The following is a 21,663-nucleotide window of genomic DNA, read 5'->3' as shown; positions in this document are numbered from 1 at the left end:
CTTAGAACTTAGCTGCAGTCCGGCACTCGCCTAAGTTTGAAAAAATCCTACCGAGTGGAGAGCAATCCTCCCACTCGGGGGCTTAGCTGCAGTCTAGCACTCGCCTAAGTTCTCTCACTTAGAGACTTAGCTGCAGTCTGGCACTCGCTTAAGTTTGAAAAAATCCTACCGAGTGGAGAGCAATCCTCCCACTCGGGGGCTTAGCTGCAGTCCAGCACTCGCCTAAGTTCTCTCACTTAGAACTTAGCTGCAGTCCGGCACTCGCCTAAGTTTGAAAAAATCCTACCGAGTGGCGAGCAATCCTCCCACCCGGGGGCTTAGCTGCGGTCCAATACTCGCCTAAGTACGAAACACATCTCATTCCTCAAGGACGACGAGGGGCAGGTCGACTGCCACCTTCTCCTGGGGAGCTTCGCCACAAATACAATGTGCGCTCCGTCCCACTCTGCAGTAACAGGGTGTGGGTCGACCGCCACCTTCTCCTGGGGAGCTTCGCCACAAATACAATGTGCGCTCCGTCCCACTCTGCAGTAACAGGGTGTGGGTCGACCACCGCCTTCTCCTGGGGAGCTTCACCACAAATACAAGACATAGGTCGACTGCTTCCCTCTCCTTCGGAGCTGCGCTGCGAATGCAAAGGTTGTCTCGAATGAAGAATGGGTTCACTCAGCAGGAGATTCATAAAGATATTCAACGGTAAACCAAGTTCGGGTAAATTCCAAAGGTTCCAAATAAAAGATCGAAGTACTCGGACATGCAGCCCGAAAAAGTTTAACGGTTACAAAAACCACTCGGCATCCCGAGGCAAATTTAAGGTGGGACATAAGAGTTTGTTCACTCCGTGGGAGGAGGGCTGGCAGGCTCGACGAACTCATCCAGGTCGACGCCGTCGGCTATCCGAGTGGCTGCAGCGATGAAAGTCTCCATAAAGGTTCAGAAGTCATGCTTCTGGGTGTTGGCGACATTGATTGCTGCCAGTTTGTCCTGTCGCACCTCCTTGCAGTGGACACAAACCAAAGACAGAGCCACATCAGCGCCACACCGAGCAGCAGACTTCTTCCATTCCTGCACTCGGTCGGGGATTTCATTTAGTCGAGTCAGCAGGGACTCGATATCATTTTGGAGCACAGCCTCTGGCCAAAGTGCCGGGTCAATCCGCGACATGGCGACCTTCAGTCGAGCCAAGTAGTCCACGGCACTGTCGATGCGAGATTCCAGACGGAGCAGATTCATGGCAGTTTCATATTTCACAGGAGAGTTGATTGGATCCAAACTAGGCTCGATCTGCCCAGTCTCCTCTTCAAAGTTCTGGCAAAACTCTGCATTCACGATCCAAGGATAAGTCAATTTTTGTACAATGAGTCGACTCAAAAAAAAAGTCAGTCGGAACAGAATGTGCACCTTCAAGCTTGATGAACAGCTTCTTGGCAAGACTTCTCAGATAACTCTCCAGATCATCCCTCCTGCGAGCAATGCCTTCCATTTTCTCGCCCTGGACGAGATTCGCCTTCTTCCAGCGCGAGCACTCCTTGTTGGAGTCATTCAGAGCGGTCTTCAGCCTGGTATTCTCTTCTTCCAACTGGCCTACCGAAGCCAGCTTCTGCTTGGCCAGAGCGGTGTTGTCGTCAGCCTCCTTACGAGGAGCGGCCAAATCCTGACCCTTCTTCGCCAGAGCTTCTCTCAGTTTTTTTGCAAAGAAATGATGATTGATTCAGAAATAGCAGAAGGGTACCCAAACCTAAAACTGACCAGTCGACAAACTCGTCTTACCAGCGGCGCCGTCTCTGACCTTTTGCAGCTCTGTCCTGGCCAGCTCCAAGTCAAGGTTCAGTTGAATCTGCTGCTTCTCCAAGTCAGCAAAGCAAGCTCCAAGATCACAAGATTTCTGAAATCAAAGGGGAGAAGTTATTTTTACAGCAAAAAAACAACAAAGGCAATAAATACTAAGACTACGGTCGACTGCCCGCAGTCCACCATAGTCTCGGGGACTACACCCAGTGGGTGCACCTAGCGTGCCCCCACCGGTTCTGATCCCACTCGACCGGTCCGCCAGAGTCGAGTGGGGGGAGTAAAAAAAAAGAGAGAGAAAGTAGAACTCAGACCACAATCGACTGCCAGCAGTCGACCACGGTCTCGAGGACTACACCCAGTGGGTGCACTTGGTGTGCCCCCACCAGTTCTGATCCCACTCGACCGGATCGAGTGGAAGAGATAAACTACCAGTTCGGTTTATACATTCGGCAAAATACAAAGACTACAGTCGACTACCAGTAGTCCACCATAGTCTCGGGGACTACACCCAGTGGGTGCACTCAACGTGCCCCCACTAGTCCAAAAATTCAATCGACACACCCAGTGGGTGTACAGATGCAAAGGTTTTCGGAAAGAATCTTCAGGTAGCATATCCTAACAGAACAAGCGGCGACCAACTAACCTGAACGTTGCTCTGGAGAGCCGAGCTAGCATCATAGGCGGCTTGGCTGGCGTCCCGCACCGTCTTCATCTTCTCCATCATAATGCCCGCCTGGCGTATGGCTTCCTTAGCAGCATTCACCTCGTCCTCTAGGACATGATGGGTCGCAAAAACTGAAGGCAGGTCAGCAGGGGCCTGAGCAGTCAACAAAGAAGGCAAGGCACTCGACAGTGGCTCAGTGAAGGTAACAGAACCCCGATTGACGTCACCAGTGTCCTGAACAACTGGTTCCGCCCTCGGTGTCGTCTGTAGCGCCTCGCTTGCAGGAGCTCGCCTATTTTTCCTCGTCGAAGGCCTCTCGGGCTCTTCATCATCATCAGGGAGGTCAATAACACTGGGAGCTATGCAAAGTTCAATCATCAAAGTCACATCACCCAATGGTATGCGTTGTAGTTGAATCGACCAAAATAAGGACAATATGACAGGGATCATACCCGGGTTAGAAGTGACCGCATCCTCCATCACCTCATCTTCGTCCCTGTAAGCTGAGGTCCCGGAGGTAGCAGCGCTGACAGTTCCAAAGTTCGTACAGTTAAAACAAGAAAAACAAACAGCGCAGAGCGTCGAGTGAATGTAAAGAGAGGCACTCACGCGGAAGCGACGGGAATATCAATCTTGATTTTCGGCAACGCCTTCCGAATCTTTGGCTCTACAACTCTGGGGTGCTTTGGCGCCTTCTCATTCGGGGTTAGGGCGCTTCGAAGACTGACCAGCTGGAGAAGTTGCCTTGTCACGGGCACTCGACCGTTCTTGGTCAAGCTTGGATCGCCTCTCCCTGCGAGGAGGCGACTCGACTTCTTCTCCACCGCTTGAGTCGTCGCTTCCTCCATCCCCTTCACCATCGGAAGTCCACTCGCCACTTTCGCCGCCACTCGCCTCGCCTTCCAGAGCTTGCTCTTGCTCCCCGTTGGGCATTGAATACATTTCAATAATGGCCTGAAAGAAAGCAGGTAGATCAAAGTCAGTCGACGCAATATAGGCAGCTACGCGAGTGAATTCACATTACAAGCAAAAACTCAGAATCAGACCTGCTCTGGTGCGTGGGACTGGTCCAATGGAGGGACTCTCTTGGCTCCCCTGGGATTGTCCTTATTCCCAGTAATGCCAGACATCCACTTCTCTAGTGTGTCGTCGTCGACCTTCTCCGGGTGGATCCGAGTGGAGTCTTTAAGACCCGAATACATCCACATCAGATGGTCTCGGGCTTGGAGAGGCTGGATGCGCCACTGAAGGAAGACCTCCAAGAGATCCATACCAGTGACCCCGTCACGAATAAGCTGGACCACTCGGTCGACCAACACCTTCACGTGCGCCTTCTCCTCCAGGAGCACCTTCAAAGGGGAGGGTTTTTCCACTCGGTCCATGGTAAAGGAAGGGAGGCCAGTCGATTGCCCTGGCGTCGACTGGTCTTTACAGTAAAACCAGGTCGACTGCCATCCGCGAACTGAGTCGGGAAGAATCATGGCCGGGAAGGATCTTTTCCCTCTCGTCTGGATGCCAAGACCCCCACGCATCTGGATCACTTGGGTCCTCTCGTCACTCGGATTAGCCTTTTTCACTGTATGGGAGCGACAAGTGAAAATATGCTTGAAGAGACCCCAGTGAGGCCGACAACCCAGGAAGTTCTCACACAAAGAAATGAAAGCGGCAAGATAAACGATTGAGTTGGGGGTAAAATGATGGAGTTGTGCCCCTAAGAAGTTCAGAAACCCTCATAAGAAGGGATGAGGAGGCAAGGAAAATCCACGGTCGACGTGGGTGGCAAGAAGGACACGCTCACCCTCCCGAGGCTGCGGCTCAGATTCCTTCCCCGGAAGCCGCGCCGAGTCGTAGGGGATCAGCCCCCCTTCGGCCAAGTCATCGAGGTCTTCTTGGGAGATCCTTGAGTGGATCCAGTCGCCCTGGATCCAGCACCTCGGCAGGCCGGACCGCGAGGAAGATCCGCCCCGGCTGGTGGCCTTCCCCTTCGACCTTACTGTCGCCTTCTTTGCCCGCTCCAGAGCCACTGTTTTCTCCTTCCCCATTGTCACCGACGAGACGCGTACGGTGCGGTGGCGCTGGGGCGAGAGCGAGCGCAGCGGAGGGGCGTGAGGAAGAGAAGAGGAAATGAGATGCACTGTTCGGGAGACTCCGGTCCGGCGCTTTATATCAGGCCGCTTCCGAGTGGCTGACGGGTAGGCCCAGGTGGCTCTGTCAAATCCCGTAACGACCGCGCGCGCGATACATGGCGAAAAAGGTGGCGCGGGGATCGAGGCGGCTCCGCTCTATCCCATCCGATTACTGCGGCCTCCCCCGTCCCGCGCGCTTCCCAAAATTCGGATCCCACGAAATCTGCACGCAGCAAATAACTGGTCAGACCAAAGATCTCCTCCGCACCATCACTCGGAGCCTTACACGTAAAGAAACCCACTCGACGAAGAATTAAGAATGGATCAAGGCGACTGAAAAGGAAGTTGGTGTCGTCACTCGGGTCCGTTGATCTGAAACAAGATATGCTCACGGCATGAAAAACGAGTCAGAGAAGTTCTCAACTCCTTCCCCGCTCAAACCTCGATCCATTCGGGGGCTAATGATGAAGCTATGTACCTAGGGTAGGATCATGGACCTATCCTAACTGCCCTACCCAAGGACATCTCTAGAAGAAACCACCTTTCAATCGACTTGGAGGTGTTCCACTCGACAGACTCGAAGATGCTCGACAAAGAAGCAATCACTCGACCAAGATCCAACCACTCGACGGCCAAGAGACCTGAAGTCACTCCGCACGCTAACGGTCGGTCATTAAGTAGCTTTTATGGTCATCATAACACTTTATTACTAGCGTTACCAGTAACGCCCTGCCTTAATGTACATTGAACCCTTTGTAACGTGGCTGGCCGGGGTCCTGGCGCACTCTATATAAGCCACCCCCACCTCCGAGACAAGGGTTCGCACCTCTGTAACCCATATTCATATCATCCAGTCGACCGCCTCCAGACTCCGAGACGTAGGGCTATTACTTCCTCTGAGAAGGGCCTGAACTCGTAAACCTTGCGTGCTTACAACTTCTCCACAGCTAAGATCTTGCCTCTCCGTATTTACCCCCCTACACTACTGTCAGACTTAGAACCACGACAGTGCGCGCCTTGTGTTCGCTTTCGCTTCCCGGCCAGGCGTTGGAGCCTGGCTGGTGGAGGCGCGATTGGCAACCTCTCCGGATGTAGTCCGGCGAGGTCTCTTCGTCCTGAAGATAGCACGAACGTTAATATGCCCTGAAGGAATAACACCAGGGAAAAAGAGGGTGCGCTATACCTTTGCGCCAGCGTCTCAGTCCGAACTACATTCCTTTTTACCCCACGGGGCCCTGCGGCCCCTCGTTGGCTAGCCGCCGCAGATTCGGCCTCCCGCCTCGGAAACCTCCCCTGCAGAACACGGTTGTTGTCAGGAAAACTGAAATGCGTGAGAATGGATTCCTTCTCAAGGGGATTAGACTCCGCTCTCTGTTACCTGGGAGGCCGGGATTAACCCTGGGTAATCAGCCGTAATGGCCACCAAGGTATTGTCCTTGCTTAGCTGATGAAACACCCCGTCAATCAGCTCCACCGATATGTCCGGATCCTCTTCGGAGTCCGGATCGAGGGACCGTTTTGGATCCTCGGGCTGTGGGGGACGGCTGTTTATATCCTTTACTTCCTGACGCAGTTCCTGCGTTGAAATCGGAAGACTACATATTTAATCATGGGAATATAAAACGGATGGGCAAGCACAATTGTCCACTTACCCAACTCGGAGGGTTGTACATAGAAAATCCGCCCTGTGGGTTGACGCGGAGGAGTTCCTCCTCTTCTCCCTTGTACAAAGAGGATAAGATCTTTACTAGAGCGGCAGCTGAGGCTGGCCCCTTACGACCGTAACGGGTGGCGTCATCCTCCCCGTTAAAATCCCACATGGGGTGGCCTCTATATTGAAGCGGCTGCACCCCCCGCATAATGCATGCGGCCATGACTTCAATCATGGTTAGTCCGGAATGAGCCAATAGTCTTATCCGACCCATCAGGTGAAGGACGTCCCTGTCGCCTTCTCTCTGAGAGCTCCGCAGACGCCAGCTTAGGCGTTTCTTTTAGGAAGCACTGTTGAATTCGAGGAGACCAGCCCGGATAGGATCCGATAGTGGGACATCATCTATATAAAACCATTCCGAAGGCCAGTCCTCGGACGCCTTCTTTGGGGTTCCAGATAGATATCCGGTCCCGACGATATGCCACACTTCGGCTCCGCCCACTTGATATATAGACCCCTCTTGAGAGAGGGGCACCAGGCATAATAACCTCTTCCACAGCGCGAAATGAGCCTCAACACCCAAGAATAGCTTGCAAAGGGCGACGAAGCCCGCGATATGCAATATAGAGGCGGGCGTGAGATTGTGCAGCTGGAGGCCGTAGAACTCCAGAAGCCCATGGAGAAAAGGATGAATTGGAAATCCAAGTCCTCTTATTAGATAAGGGATGAGGCACACCCGCTCTCCTTTGGAGGGATTGGGGGTGCTCTCCGCTTGCTCTCCGCCATTATAGGTGGCGAGTCCAGCTCGGACCGGGACCATATAGGCCTGAGGGAGAAATCCCTTGGCTTGAAGCGACACTAGCTCGCTGTGCGGGATGGAGCACCTCTCCCAGTCTCCAGGTTTAGGACTGGAAGGGCGAGAGGAGGAGCTGCGACGGCTGGCCATGTTGGAATGGACCTTTGCTGGAGGTGCTCTGATGATTACTCGCGGAGAGGAGAAGGTGTGGTTTGGATCTGAATCCCCATCCCATTAAATAGGCGGTTCGTTTATGCGGCTAGGGGTGTGAATGTAAAAACACCCCGACTTTTCGCATTCGTTTAACACGTGGAAGACGGCCATTATTGGGCGTGGAAGCCAAGGTGCGCTACATTACAAAAATCGGACATTATTCAGCAGGTACACGGAATTTGGAGAAGAACCCGCCTTGCAATGCCGAAGACAATCTGCGCGCCGGACTCATCGTCATTGAAGCCTGGTTCGGGGGCTACTAAGGGAGTCCTGGATTAGGGGGTGTCCGGGTAGACGGACTATACCTTCAGCCGGACTCCAGGACTATGAAGATACAAGATTGAAGACTTCATCCCGTGTCCGGATGGGACTTTCCTTGGCGTGGAAGGCAAGCTTGGCGATGCGGATATTTAGATCTCCTACCATTGTAACCGACTTTGTGTAACCCTAACGCTCTCCGGTGTCTATATAAACTGGAGGGTTTTAGTCCGTAGGACAACTTCATCATACAACAATCATACCATAGGCTAGCTTTTAGGGTTTAGCCTCCTTGATCTCGTGGTAGATCTACTCTTGTACTACCCATATCATCAATATTAATCAAGCAGGACGTAGGGTTTTACCTCCATCAAGAGGGCCCGAACCTAGGTAAAACATCGTGTTACTTGCCTCCTGTTACCATCTGGCCTAGACGCACAGTTCGGGACCCCCTACCCAAGATCCGCCGGTTTTGACACCGACAACAAGCGATGGTCTTTTCCTACCAATCTATCCCCCTAGGAGCATGCGCGTAGTACTTTGTTTCGATAACTAATAGATTTTTGCAACAAGTATGTGAGTTCTTTATGACTAATGTTGAGTCCATGGATTATACACACTCTCACCCTTCCACCATTGCTAGCCTCTCTTGTGCCGTGCAACACTACAAAAAAAATACACTTCCGTGATGATACATGTTTCTCACAGTAGGTCGCATTTTTTGTCATGCATGTACATCCATGACAAATTTATGACAGAATCAAGATAGTCATACTTGTGCTGTCGTAGAAGTGTTCCATGACATTACCAAAATTATCATCACGGAAGTGCCCACTTCCATGACGATAAATTGCGCGTCACAGAAGTGCTTTCGTCAAGGGTGACCGACACGTGGCATCCACCGTAATGGAATGCCGTTAAGCTATCGGGTCGGGTTTTGGATCCGATAACCCGTTAATAGCCCCGACCAATGGGGATTTTCCACGTGTAAAATCATTATTGGCTGGAGGAAACACGTGTGGGCTCATCGTCGGGACAGATGTCATCCACTCATTGGACAGAAGGCGCCTATGATACGTTGACACGTGGGACGGCGCAACAGAGTCCCATTCCTGTGAAAAGGCTGACCCATTTGACTTGGTCAAAAGGTGGCGGGCCGACCCATGGAAAGCCTGTTAACGGCCTGTTCGCATATAGCCCATTTACAGCCCGCTAACCCAAGGCCCGTTACGCCCTATCCGAATTAGGCCCAGTAGCATCATTTGGGCCATCCAATATGATTCCAGCCCATTTTCACTTCTGGCCCATGTATGGCCCATGATGTCTTTCGACCCATATGAGGCCCTATGTAACTCTTGGCCTATTAATGGCCCATGGTGAAACTGGCCTGTAATGAATAGTGTATCACTTTACACCCATTAACGGCCCGTGGTGAAACTGGCCCGTAATGAATAGTGTATCACTTTATACCCATTAACGGCCCGTTATTCCGTTGGGCCGTCTCCAACCCATGTTATCTTTCGGCCTTCTCAGAGCCCATTTATTCTTGGGCTCATTTCCAGCATTCGTTTACTTACGGCCTGTTACTGTCATTTTCTACTTGTGCGCCAAATTCAGCCCGTGGTTACAGTCGGCCCGTTTGTGGTCCGTTAATATGTTGGGCCGTTTTCATAGCGTCATCAAATACGGCCTATTAACGATGGCCCGTTATGGTCGGCCCATGAATGGACGATTCCAACTCTAGCCCGTTTACGGCCAGAATGCGGTCTGTTTGGCCCGTATAAGGCCCATTGATGATACGGCCCGTAGAAGGCCCATTGATGATACGGCCCATAGAAGGCCCACTATTTCTACGGCCCGTAGAAGGCCCACTATTTATACGGCCCGTAGAAGGCCCACTGTTTCTACGGCCCGTAGGAGGCCCAGTGTCACTATAGTAAATATTAGCCCATTTTTATTGTGGCCTAGTTTTAAAAAATAGGTTATTGTAGCCACTAGCAAACCGCAGAAAAAGAACTGCACTGACTACAAGCAAACAAATAAATAAGACAACAAAGAAATAAATAAGCAAGCAACTTACACTAGGCTATCACGGCTATTACACATATTACATCCACTGGGCATCAAAGTTCGCCACCAGTGCAAATATAGGGAACATAGCAGCATATAAACGCCACAGCAAAACAAGTCCATAACTGAACCACTTCAGAAGACCTCAAGAAACAATATCCTGGGTACCCATAATGCTGGAAAGATGCTTAGCAAGCTTATTAAATTTCTCTTGTTTGGCGCTTAAGTCCTCCAGCGCTTGTTGTTGCACCAGAAAGTATGCATCTGAATTCTGCAGGGACTTCCTCAATCCTTCGGCTTCCTGTCGCATAACATCTGATCGATGTCTTTCAACTTGAAGTTGAGAGTCAAGAAGCCGAACTGATTCAGGCAACGATTTCGAAGAGCTGGTGCCAGCAGTGGTAGCCAGTAACTCAAACACTACATCAAGACAGGACTTTGGGGATGTCTCAGTGTCTTCAATATAGTTTTTATCAGCTTTCTTGGAGACCAACAGGGATGTCTCACTATCTTGAACCTTATCTGCATTACTTCCTTTACCATTGCATAACAGGGTACTCTTCTCCAATATTTTATCCGCGTTCTAAAAGAGAAACAAACAAACACATCTCAGGTTTACAATGTAGTATATGAAACTCATTTTGGTAAACCAGTTTAGTAGTAAGGTGGACAGGATAACAGCATGAAACAAACATATATCTATGTAGTATGGTCACTGTATGGTCTATATCATTCTAGTTTATGTTGCCAAATCAAGATAGATACAGTTCGAATCATATCTATTTAAGACAAAGCAACATAGACAAAATATAAGTGTGGGAAACTACACAGCAATAACAACACTTCTAATGTGCATGGCATGAGAACATAGCTGTTTATTCAATTGAAACTGAAATCAACATAGAGCAAGTTACAACAACAAACAGCCAAATACGTTGAAGAAACAGGTTTAAAACATACCTGTTACGCCATTGGAGTGTCAATTGCATCCTTCAAATTTGAAATTAGTTGGTATCAGTAAATACAGTGATGCAAGAGCAAAGTAGTATGAACCATAGCTACGGAACCTGACCTAAGAACAATTCTTCTTCTGCTTTAAGCATTGACTTCGGGTTTGGAGTGGTGGTCCTCGTGATTTTGGCACTGCAATTGCCTTACTAACTGCTCGTGTTTGGGTGCTCTGTGGTGGAGACGGTGCTGTGTCAACGGGAACTGGGTGTCTATCTGCTGGGGTTGGGGTTAGAAGGGGTGTGGCGGGTTCTCTGTCCAACTGGGTAGGGGTACAATCTGCATGAGTGTGGGTTATGTGTGGTGGGGCTGGTTCTTGGGAAAGTACAACTGTGGTTCTATATGCATCGACAGGTAGCACGATCTTTTCTGAAGACCGTGTTTTTACTCCCACAGATACTGCCATCACTCCGTCCAATCGAAATGGCTGATAAACAAGAAAAGTAATTGAACGTACATACATTGTGAGATAGACAGGTGCAATGGATAGTAGGGAAGAAAATAGGGCATGAAATAATTCACATTTATGTTGTCTAAGCAAACAGAATAGCAGGACATAATTTCACATATATGATGGCTAATTAAACAGGATAGCATGACACAATTTCACATGTATGATGGCTAACTAAATAGGATAGAATGACATACTTCAAAATATGATGACTATGTAAACAGGATGACATGATATAACTATACGTTGTGTCTATTAAAGTGGTTGGGATGCCATAAATCACAAACATGTCATTGATGGAAACATGATGGCATGATATAATTCACGGAAAGAATGACATAATTTAAATATGATGACTATGTAAACATGATGAGATGATATAACTATATTATGTCTTTAAAAAATGGGTTGGCATGCCATAATTCAGATACATGCTGTCTATGTAAACATCATGGCATGACATAATTCAAATATATGATTTATATACTAAGGAAGTGAGCAGCGGGCAATCGCATATATGATGTGTCAACTAAGGAGATGGCATTCTATATTGTGTATATGATGTAAAAACTAAGCATTGCAATACAACATATGCATTATATGAGTAATATAACCCTGCCAAGTTTGAACATACACCTCAGGATGATAATAGGACTGGTCATCTGTCTCTGAATCATCCTCTAAAGAGCTATCTGTAACCAGCAAGATATTTGCTTCAGCAGGTAGCATTGTCTGCTCTGAAGAGCTTGTTTCACTCCAGATTTCTCCATCACCAATTCAAATGGCTGATGCACGGGAAGAGCAGTTGAATATACAAACATTGTCGACAAAAGCAATGAGAAATACAAAAAAAGGACGGCATGATATAATTCACATATATGACGCTTTCCTAAACAACATGGCATTGCATAATTCACATACATAATGCCTTGCAACAAGATAACATTGCATAATTCACATATATCATGTCTTGCAACAAGATGGCATTGCATAATTCACACATATGGTAATTAGACACTAAACAGGTGGCATTCACACAAAGCATGTCTAAACTAAGCAAATGACATAGCAATGCAAGATACCATACGCACGATATGAGCAACATAACCCTGCCAAGTTAGGGCATGCACCTCGGGGGGGGGGGGATATGACTGGTCATCTGTCTCTGAATCCTCCTCTGAGGAGCTATCGGTAACCAACAAGACATGCGCTTCGTCAGATAGCATTGTCTGCTCTGAAGACCTTGTTTCCACTCCAGATTTTTTCCATGACCGTGCCAAATGGCTGATGCACAGGAAGAGTAATTGAATGTACTAAAATTGTTGACAAATTTAACACGTAATAAAAAATGATGGCATGACATAATTCACATATAAGATGACTGGATAACCAGGGTGGCATTGCAAAATTCACATATATGATGCCTGGTTAGACAAGATGGCATTGCATGATTCACATATATGATAAAGAAACTAAACAGATGGCATTGACACAAAGCATGTCTAAACTAAGCAGATGACATCTTTAATGTATACATTAAGCAATGCAAGGCACCATATGCATGATATTACCAACATCAGCATGCCAAGTTAGAGTGAAGACATCATGGGGTAAATAGGAGTGGTCTTCTCCTTTTGAATCCCCCTCATAACAGTTATCTTCCTCTTGATTATGATCCAAAATGGGTGGAGGGGCGCTGCCTTTGCGCCCACCATGGAATGACGTCTGCATGAAATTTTATTGCCACGCAAGGCTCGTCTCTTTTGCTCTACATGATCCGTTCCATTGTGTACAATAACTGGCATGCATAGGAATAAAACATAGTGAGATTATGTAAGGAGTGCATGCACAAATCTAGAGTGATGGTAGCAAACTATGGATGGACCCAAAACCAATGGTAGCAGGCAGATAATAGCTTTAGTTAAAAAATACAGATAATGGCTCCTTTAATGTTTGTTTGCACCCAACATGAAACTCATAGTAGACACCGGAGATGAACCAGATAGTAGACAGATAGTAATGATTTCTGCCCCAATATGTACCCCACAACCATTTAAAAACTCAAGTTTCAGCATTAGTTTGGACCTGACTCGGAGTCTAATAGGTGAACACGACGATAATGTAGCATGTCATCATATTAAGCGACGCATAACGTAAGTAGACACGGAAGAGTGCGACCTCTCTTGCGGACCCGTGTAGTCCTCAAGGTCATCTGCTCAGTTGATGATGGTAATGCAGTTGCCGTGGCTGCCGGCGGCGGGGAAGAAGATTTGAGGCAGCGAAAGACAGTCTGGAGAGCGGATCCCTGCCGTGGTGAACCCTTCCATCGTTGGAGCAGATGAGATGGGGTGGAACATAGCGCCGCAGGAGCAGGACAAACCACACAAAGTTTTCTTTGACACATATCTGTAATAGAAGTAATTGAGTAAGGGCTTGTTTGAATTTGAGGATTCTAACAATGCAGGGATAGGAAATAGACAGGAATAGGATAGGAATGCACGTGCAAAACAGAGAATTTAAAAACACATGATTTCTACCAATCTGGGTGTTTGATTCACAACAATTGGAAGATCACATGATGCAAAAAAGCATGGTGAGATTAAGTCAAACCACAAGAAAATGTATGGTTATAATGCTATTATGCTACTATCTCTTAGTCTTGTGCTTGATGAATAGGAATATGAAAAGGAGGAGAAGTGGAAATTAGAATTCCTACGGTTTTTCTTTCAAGGAGACACTAAAGGAACAAATCCTACAGTTTTTCTTTGCTCCATTCCTTTGCACCAAATTCATGAAAAGTAGTACCATAGGAAACTTTCCAATTCCAATGTTTTTCATTCACTTTTCCTTTGAAGCATTGGCAATTCTAGTAGGCAGGCTTGATCAAGGAAAATCCTACACTAAAAAAATGTTTTTGTGCTACTTCTATTACTTTGGACCCAGGCCACTGCCATACTAGCTCAACTCCCAGGCCCATCGACAAATGCACAGCTCAAACGCGAAGAGATAAATAATGATGGCGTTCAAGAGAGTCCATCACGGATAGCTAAGTTGCCTGGTACCTCACTGCTTGTCATAAGTAGGATAAAATAATCGTATTTCCCATTACTACAAGTGCTCAGTGGACAATATATATAACATGTAGAGTAAAAAAGAGATGCAACAAGTGTACAACCTCTTTGGTGAAGCCATGTCGATCTCAGCGTGATTGGGTTGGCCGGTGAGGATGCTCCGGCTGACTTGGCTGTCGGAGGAGGGGAAGAAGATCTTAGCCGTCTGGAGATGGAGCCCGAGGTACAACTCCGCTGTGATGGAGGGTTTCGTCGTTGGAGCAGCTCCGGTGAGTTGTACGACGCCGAGGCTGAAGCAGGACAAGAGAGACAACAAACAACGTTAACCTGAGTGGAATTCTAATAGCATCTCCAATACATGATGTAAAATACATAACCACAAAGTGCTAGATGTAAAATACATCAGCCGCTCATCTCTGAACTTAACTGTCGAAACTGAATTTAACTGTTGAAACTGAATTTAACTGTCGAAACTGAACTTAACTGTCGAAACTGAATTTTGCTGTCGAAACTGAATTTTGCTGTCAAAACTGAACGCACTAGCAAGGTGAGGCTACACGTCGGTCGACTGACTTTTTCATCTCTGGTCAGTCGATTTTGCAGCCGTTGGATATGAAAATCAAGGGCCTGCAGTTCATCTTAAACCTCCACCCCCCTGAGCCGGCCAAACAGCAGCCCCTCGCCGCCCGCGGCCGGCGGTGTGCCGCCCCGCCCGCCCCGAAAACACTCCCCACCGCCGGTTCGCCGCCGCCCCGGCCATCCCTCTAGGCCCCCCCGTGCCAAGCTTTTTCTCCAGCGATCGCCACGCCACCGCCCCGCCAACACCGGCGACCACCGCCCCCATCTTGAACCCTAAGATAGATAGTGGGGTACCGCTCCGGTGAGCCCCGCTCCCCGCTGTGGCTAGTTCTTCCTTCACCCTGGCGGCATCGGAGTGAAGTGTAGCTAAATTGGAGCAACATCACAAGCAAGAGCAAGAGCGAGAGCAAGAGCAATGGCAAGAGCAGACCAGGCAGAGGACCGAGAGCAAGAGCAAAGCTGCAGTGCGAGCAAGAGCTAAAGCAGCAGCAGGTCCTACTGATGTGGACGTCACCGTCGAGGGAGCGACGCCATGGAGGAAGTGGCCGGCGATGCCGCCGTGGATGGAGCCGCGCCGTGTCGGCTCGGGACCGAGCGCCGGCAGCACCGTGAGATCGAATCAAGAAGAAAATGCGGCAATTATTGTACAATCTCTTTGGTGGCGCCGATTAGGCCGCAACTTTATCTGAGGAAACGGTCATGATGATGCTCTTTCGGTGGTGCAGGTGAAGACGGCGGTGTGGGAATGGAGGTGGTGCGAAAGACGAGGGGAGCATCGGGGCAGCTCCTTGGAGGTGGAGGACAGGGTGGCTGAACCGGCGGGATGATGAGATCGACGATGGATCCTCATCCGGTACGATGGATGAGGACATCGAGGTGTTGATGTGGACGACGTCATCGGGGAAGAGGCTCCAGCTGGGTGGCGGACGGAGCAGGGTGTGGGGTTTTGTCGCGGGTTTTCGTAGCCTCGGTGTACGAATGGGTGGGCGGATGGGATGGAAGTGGGGAACCATGGCTTAGAGACGCGCTTGTCCGAAATGTGGGGTAAGTTATGGAAGTACCCCCACCGATTTGAGGCGGTTCTTTCGGTTCAGGGGTACCACGGGCATTTCGCGTGTCGGGATTTCACAGGAGGTGGGAGTTTTCGCGCGCGTTGTAATTTCGGAATAGCAAGGCGCGGGTTCAGATGGAGGGAGTTATCGGAGCACAATGAGATAAAGACATATCTTAAATATTTCGGGCTAACAAGGCGCCGGTTGAAGAGGCGGGAGTTCCACAGAATGATAGACAGAGACGCTAGCTTGAATTTTCGGCATAACAAGGCGCGGCTTGAAATTTCAAAAGAACAAGCTTAGCGTGTACCCCCAAAAAAGACAATTTGCACCTCAACACGCACGATACACACAGAAACACCATTTAGACTAGAGTAAGGTACACGTGCATTGCACGCATGAGATTTGGCAACCAAATTATGAATAAATACCACATTATAGCATGCAAGCTTTGAGTCATATATGCATGATGTAGACGTTCGTTTAATTCTTATAGTTCATTTCATTCAAAATCATCTAGTTTTTATAAGAAAGCTAATCTATTTTAAGATTCATGGAATTGTGCATCGTAAGACATAAAGTAAAAACAAATAATGGCAAATCATGTAGAAAAACATTTGGGCAATTCTGATACGGAAGATTCTAGAACAAATAAGAAGTGCTTGTGTTTTTATGTTTGTGCATTATGCTTAAGTTCAACCATGGAGTGTTCTAGATTATACATGTGGCGAAATCTGGTGGAATCTATATGATATCCAACGACCAGTACTGCTCAAATTTGCCATCTTTGGACCATCGGATTCGCCTCATCCAACGACCATCTTTCAAAGTTAAAGTTACCCGCACACAATATAAAAAAATATAAAATATAAAAAATATATATAGGGGTATAGATATAGATATGTGATGCAAAGGCCGCCCATCATCTCCAATTAGAATAGTGTGCCCATGCATGGATGCGACGTGGCCAAATGATGTCTGCCATCGGTATCTCAAATTCAAATCAGTCTGACCTTGTTCAATGTGTATACATTACAACATGCTCGTTTCCAAACCACACCGCGCACATCTCCGTTATATTCATGCATGCATGGGTTTCAAACATCAGGATCTCTTATTAAAATATTTGAATTCAACTTTACATTGATTGTAACCTCACCTATTCAGCTATTCTTTTACACCCACATAGTAGTCTTCTCTTTATAATTGTACCGCTAACTTTCTCTCTTACATGCATGCACACACACTACCAGTCGGCATTATCCATCGCACGCATGCAATCTTTTTCTTCAGGTCGGTCTCCCATGAAGGCACACACCAACACACATCCCCCTCTCCATCATATCGGGCATTCTTTATCTCTCACGCGTGCATGCGCAACGATCGATGTTCCTCTATGTATGTATGTATATAGCTAGGTCTTTCATAGTTTTCCACACAAACCGATCAATCGATATATCCAGTGAGGTCTCACCCGCTTTCCCACGTCCACATCGATCAATCTATGCGTCTCTATATAGGATTACCATATATAGCTAATACACCCACATTAATTATGTATCCAACGTCCCCCTCTCATCATCCATGCCTTCCGCTTCATCTCTCAGACGCGTCTACAATGGCGAAGACAGGGGGCAGTAAGGGCCCTGCCCCTCCCCCCTAACATCACTATATATCAAGGCTAATATGAATGTGATCATTAGATAATTGCTGCTAAAAATGGTTTAAGTTCATGAATTGACCCTCCTCGTAAAGGATTAGCAATGCTTGGCCCCCTAGCTCGTTTATTTTTCATGGCTCCGCCACTGTGCGCATCAGCGCACGTGTTCGCCCCCTCTCTCTAAATATCTATCTCGCACTTGTGCATTCCTTCATAGTCTCCCTCCACTCGGCCCCTCGCACCATCTTCTAGCCCCCACCAGATTTTGCCACATGTAAAATCTAGCAGACTCCATGGTTGAACTTAAGCATAATGCACAAACCTCGAAACAACAGTGGTTCTCTTTTGTTCTAGAATCTTCCGTATCATAACTTCCCAAACTTTTTTCTAGTTGAATTGCCATTATTTGTTTTTACTTTATGCTTTACAACGCACAATTCCATGAATCATAAAATAGATTAAGGGATTCTTTGATTCAAACGATTCTCAAAGGAATTTTGGAGGATTCTAATCAGTAGGAATTTTTCCTATCTTGGTTGTTTGATTCGTAGGATTGTAAAACATAGGAATTTTCCATATGATTCATTTGCACTAGATTTCATAGGAAACATCCCATCCACTCAAACCTCTTTGAAAGAATTTTGCGTTTTTTCTATGCACAATCAAACACTCGTACAATCTTGTAGCTTTCAAGACGACATTCCACTATAATCCCATGTTTTTCCTATTCCCACGTTCTTAGCTTTTTTATAAAAACTAATTGATTTTGAATGAGATGAACTATAAGAATTAAACGAAGGGCTACATCAGGCATATATGACTCAGAGCTTACATGCTATAGTGTGGTATTTATTCATAATTTGGTTGCAAAATCTGATGCGTGCAATGCACGTGTACCTTACTAGTACTTCGAGTATGTGCAAAACACATAAATTAGAATACCAATGGCACGCTACACAGTGTCTCTCTTATAGTTCATGAAGCCACGTGGCACATGTGTAGGCGTTGTCACGACCTCCTTGCGTGGATTGATCACAGTGACGTGCTGCTGGTTCCAGAAGAATGTACTCGTCCCCCCTGAGCCATACTGGCGGTACATGCACGAAGCGAAGATGTGCACGCATGCCATGCACGCACTCATTCCTCGCACGCACACGCGGGTACACGGACGGACACAATTTTGTACCAAGATCCACACCATGTGATGATTTGACGCGTGTAAAGTCGTTCACTTCATTGATGGTCAATTAATACAGCACATGCAAATTGAGTGGATGTAAGGGCAGAAGAAAGACATTATTACTCCACTGCGCGCATGCGAGTAGTTAAATCATGGTTTGCTAGTAGTACTTCCATTGGTCTCCTTCGTATTTTGTGCCAATTTTTGACAGTAACATAATATTTACGCATTTCAGCAGTGTAGTACTTGAAATTTATGTTCCGCTAAACTCATCGGGGGCCGTTTCGGGCCTCGAAACCAAAACTATCAGTTAATCTTTACCTTGTTCCCATCACATTCGAAAGCCCGCTCACACCTACTAGTAGTACGTACCAAACCTGAACGTGTTCCCACTATGCAGGTATTAGAACTAGTGCTAGTACTTAGGTTATAAAAAGGGGAACTACCTAACCGAAAATCACTCTACCTTTCCTCCTCATAAGTGCCTCTTCTTCGTCCGTCGTTGCCATCGCCGGTGAGCAGAGCTCTAGGTCGAGAACTGCTCGTAACAAGGGAGCGGCGACCAAGAGCGCCCAAGAGCGCCCTAGCCACGGAGGCGAACACGCCGAGCCGGCGGAGCTGGAGTCGTTATCCCTCGACGGCATGCCCGATCAGCTCAATAAGCAGAAGGAGTTCATCCAAGGCTTGATGGAGTTGCTGAAGGAGAGCCTCAACGACATGCCCGCTGAGCTCAATCAGCAAGGGGAGTTGACCGCCGGCTTGGTGATGCTGCTGAAGAAGAGCATTGCCTCGGAGAAGAAGGCGACCGGCGAAATCCTGCGACTTCGGGAGGACAATGCGAAGCTCTGCCACGAGATCGACCTGTTGAAGGAGAAGAACGCCGGCTGGAAGAAGCTACATGAGAATAGTAGTTCCTCGATGAAGATGCTGCAGGCCCTCGCCATGGAACAGAAGGAAGAGTTGGCGAAGCTCCGCATCGAGCACCCGACTGCTGTCAAGGTACGTAATATGGCCGTGGAACAGATGATGAAGGCTCATGTCGAGAAATGCCGTGTCATGGACACAATGATGAAGATGGCAGAGGAGACGCGCAAGGAGACGGAGGTCGTGGAGGTGATGAAGAAGCAGTTACGACTCCGCGGCGAATTAGATCATTTGGGGTGATAATCTTCCTTCTTCTTTTGCTCATGTGTTTCATCTTTTGCTTCGGGTGTTTCGCCGCACGTGGCACGTTCTCTACGAGGCATGAATAGAACAACGTTTTTTTGAGGGAATGAATAGAACAATGCTAACAATGAGATGACTAGCAAATTAGATCATTTTTATCACCATATGGCACTGGGCTGCCGTGTTTCGTGCTCCTCCGTCGCAGTACTACTCTAGTGAAAAACTTGAGTATACCGCACGGTTCTTTGCTCCTCCTCGATCAGGTCGTCGGCGCATTTATACGAGCAGTCAAATCACAAGGCCCCGCCTTCCAGCAGTAATGAGCCGTCAAATCACAAAGGCCCTCGCTTCTCGTGAAACTGACCAAGCTAGACTGCCCCGCCCTCTAGCCTTTAAAAAAAGTATACTTTTGTACAGCAGTAGTATCGATGGATTGCGCCATGGAGCAAAACTTGAAATTAGAAAAAGGTGGTACATATAGAGAGCGCTCGTCGCCAAATTATGCATATAGTACTATTAAAAAGGCTAGTCACAATAATGGTGTCCAGCACAACCCACCCCTCAAATAAAACTAAGAGGGTGCTTGGATATGTTTTAGTCCCATGACTAAAAGTAGTGGGACTAAAACATGCTAGCCTCACCCATGCTTGGATCCAAATACTAAAAAGGCTAAAATCAAGTTAATGAGCATTTATTATCCTCCAAACCCTCCAATCCAGAACTCGCCTATGTTAAAGGAGAGGATTTAAATGAGTAGAGAGAGGACTAATCCACATTTTAGTAGGGGTGCCCCTGACTAAAAAAATTTAGTCTCAAGACTAGTTTTAGCCCCTCTTTAGTCAGGGGTGCTTGGAACTTTAGCCTCTTAAAGAGACTATTTTTAGTCAGACTAAAATAAGTCCCTTGGATCCAAGCACCCTCTAAGCATCCTGAAATTCTTTGACAACTAAACTGCTGGCTATATGATGTTGGGCATATATATTGTACATATATAATGTGAAGAAATGAGTGGTAGTACTATACCAACTAAAAGATGAAATGTAAGAAATACTAGTATGTACGTACTGAAGAGTTAAAGTAACAAGAAGAAACATAACATAGTTCTGCTGGGGGCCCGGCACAACACACCCCTCAAATTAAATTAAACACACCTGAAATTAAACTTTGCAACTATTCCGGTAGACACTGCATTAGAACCACCATGAGCAATGACACTGCCACCTTACTCGGAGTCCTCGTCCATGTCCTCGACTTCGTCCTTGTCCCTCTTCCTCATGGCTGATACTTCTTTGCTTGAACCACACACTTGGCTGTTGCTCTTCATCCAACCCTTGTAGATATTGAAGCAAAGGTAGCCATCCATTGCAGCGTAGTGGATGTGGTCTATATCTAGTACATTCCACTGCCATGCATGACGATGAAACGTGTAATGAGGTTTCTCCAGTTTACCGTACGAAGGATGAACCATGGCTCCTGCCAGGGTCAGCATTGAAGGCTGACAAGAGGACACCAGCCGATTCTTCTGGAGGTCGAAGGTGTTGCCTACAACGAGGCCTATCCGACGCAGGACTTCTTTGTCGTTACCAAAGTCTACAGTAACGAATTTCACAGTTTTGTCCTTGAGGAAGTTCTTACAATCCTAGCACTCAACGTCGGCATGGCATATGTGGTAGACCAAGCAAACGTTATGTACGCAAACCTGGATCATGGCAGGCTTCTTCCTCTCTTCATCCTTTAGATCCTTCTCTCGTCCCAAGACTGTGGTGTACTCAACATCTAGCCCAGTGACCCACTCATCATTTGAGTTTTCGAACATGCGGCTGAAGCGAGAAAGGCATCCTTTCACCGTCGCGGAAGAACGGGTGTAGATGACGTCGAACTCATCATTGGTGATGGTTCTAACCTTGTACACACCGCCGATCGTGG

This window comes from Triticum aestivum, chromosome 4A, assembly GCF_018294505.1.
Source record: "Triticum aestivum cultivar Chinese Spring chromosome 4A, IWGSC CS RefSeq v2.1, whole genome shotgun sequence".
Classification (NCBI taxonomy): Eukaryota; Viridiplantae; Streptophyta; class Magnoliopsida; order Poales; family Poaceae; genus Triticum; species Triticum aestivum.
The sequence above is the reverse complement of the archived record's forward strand: the minus strand, read 5'-3'. Positions refer to the sequence as shown.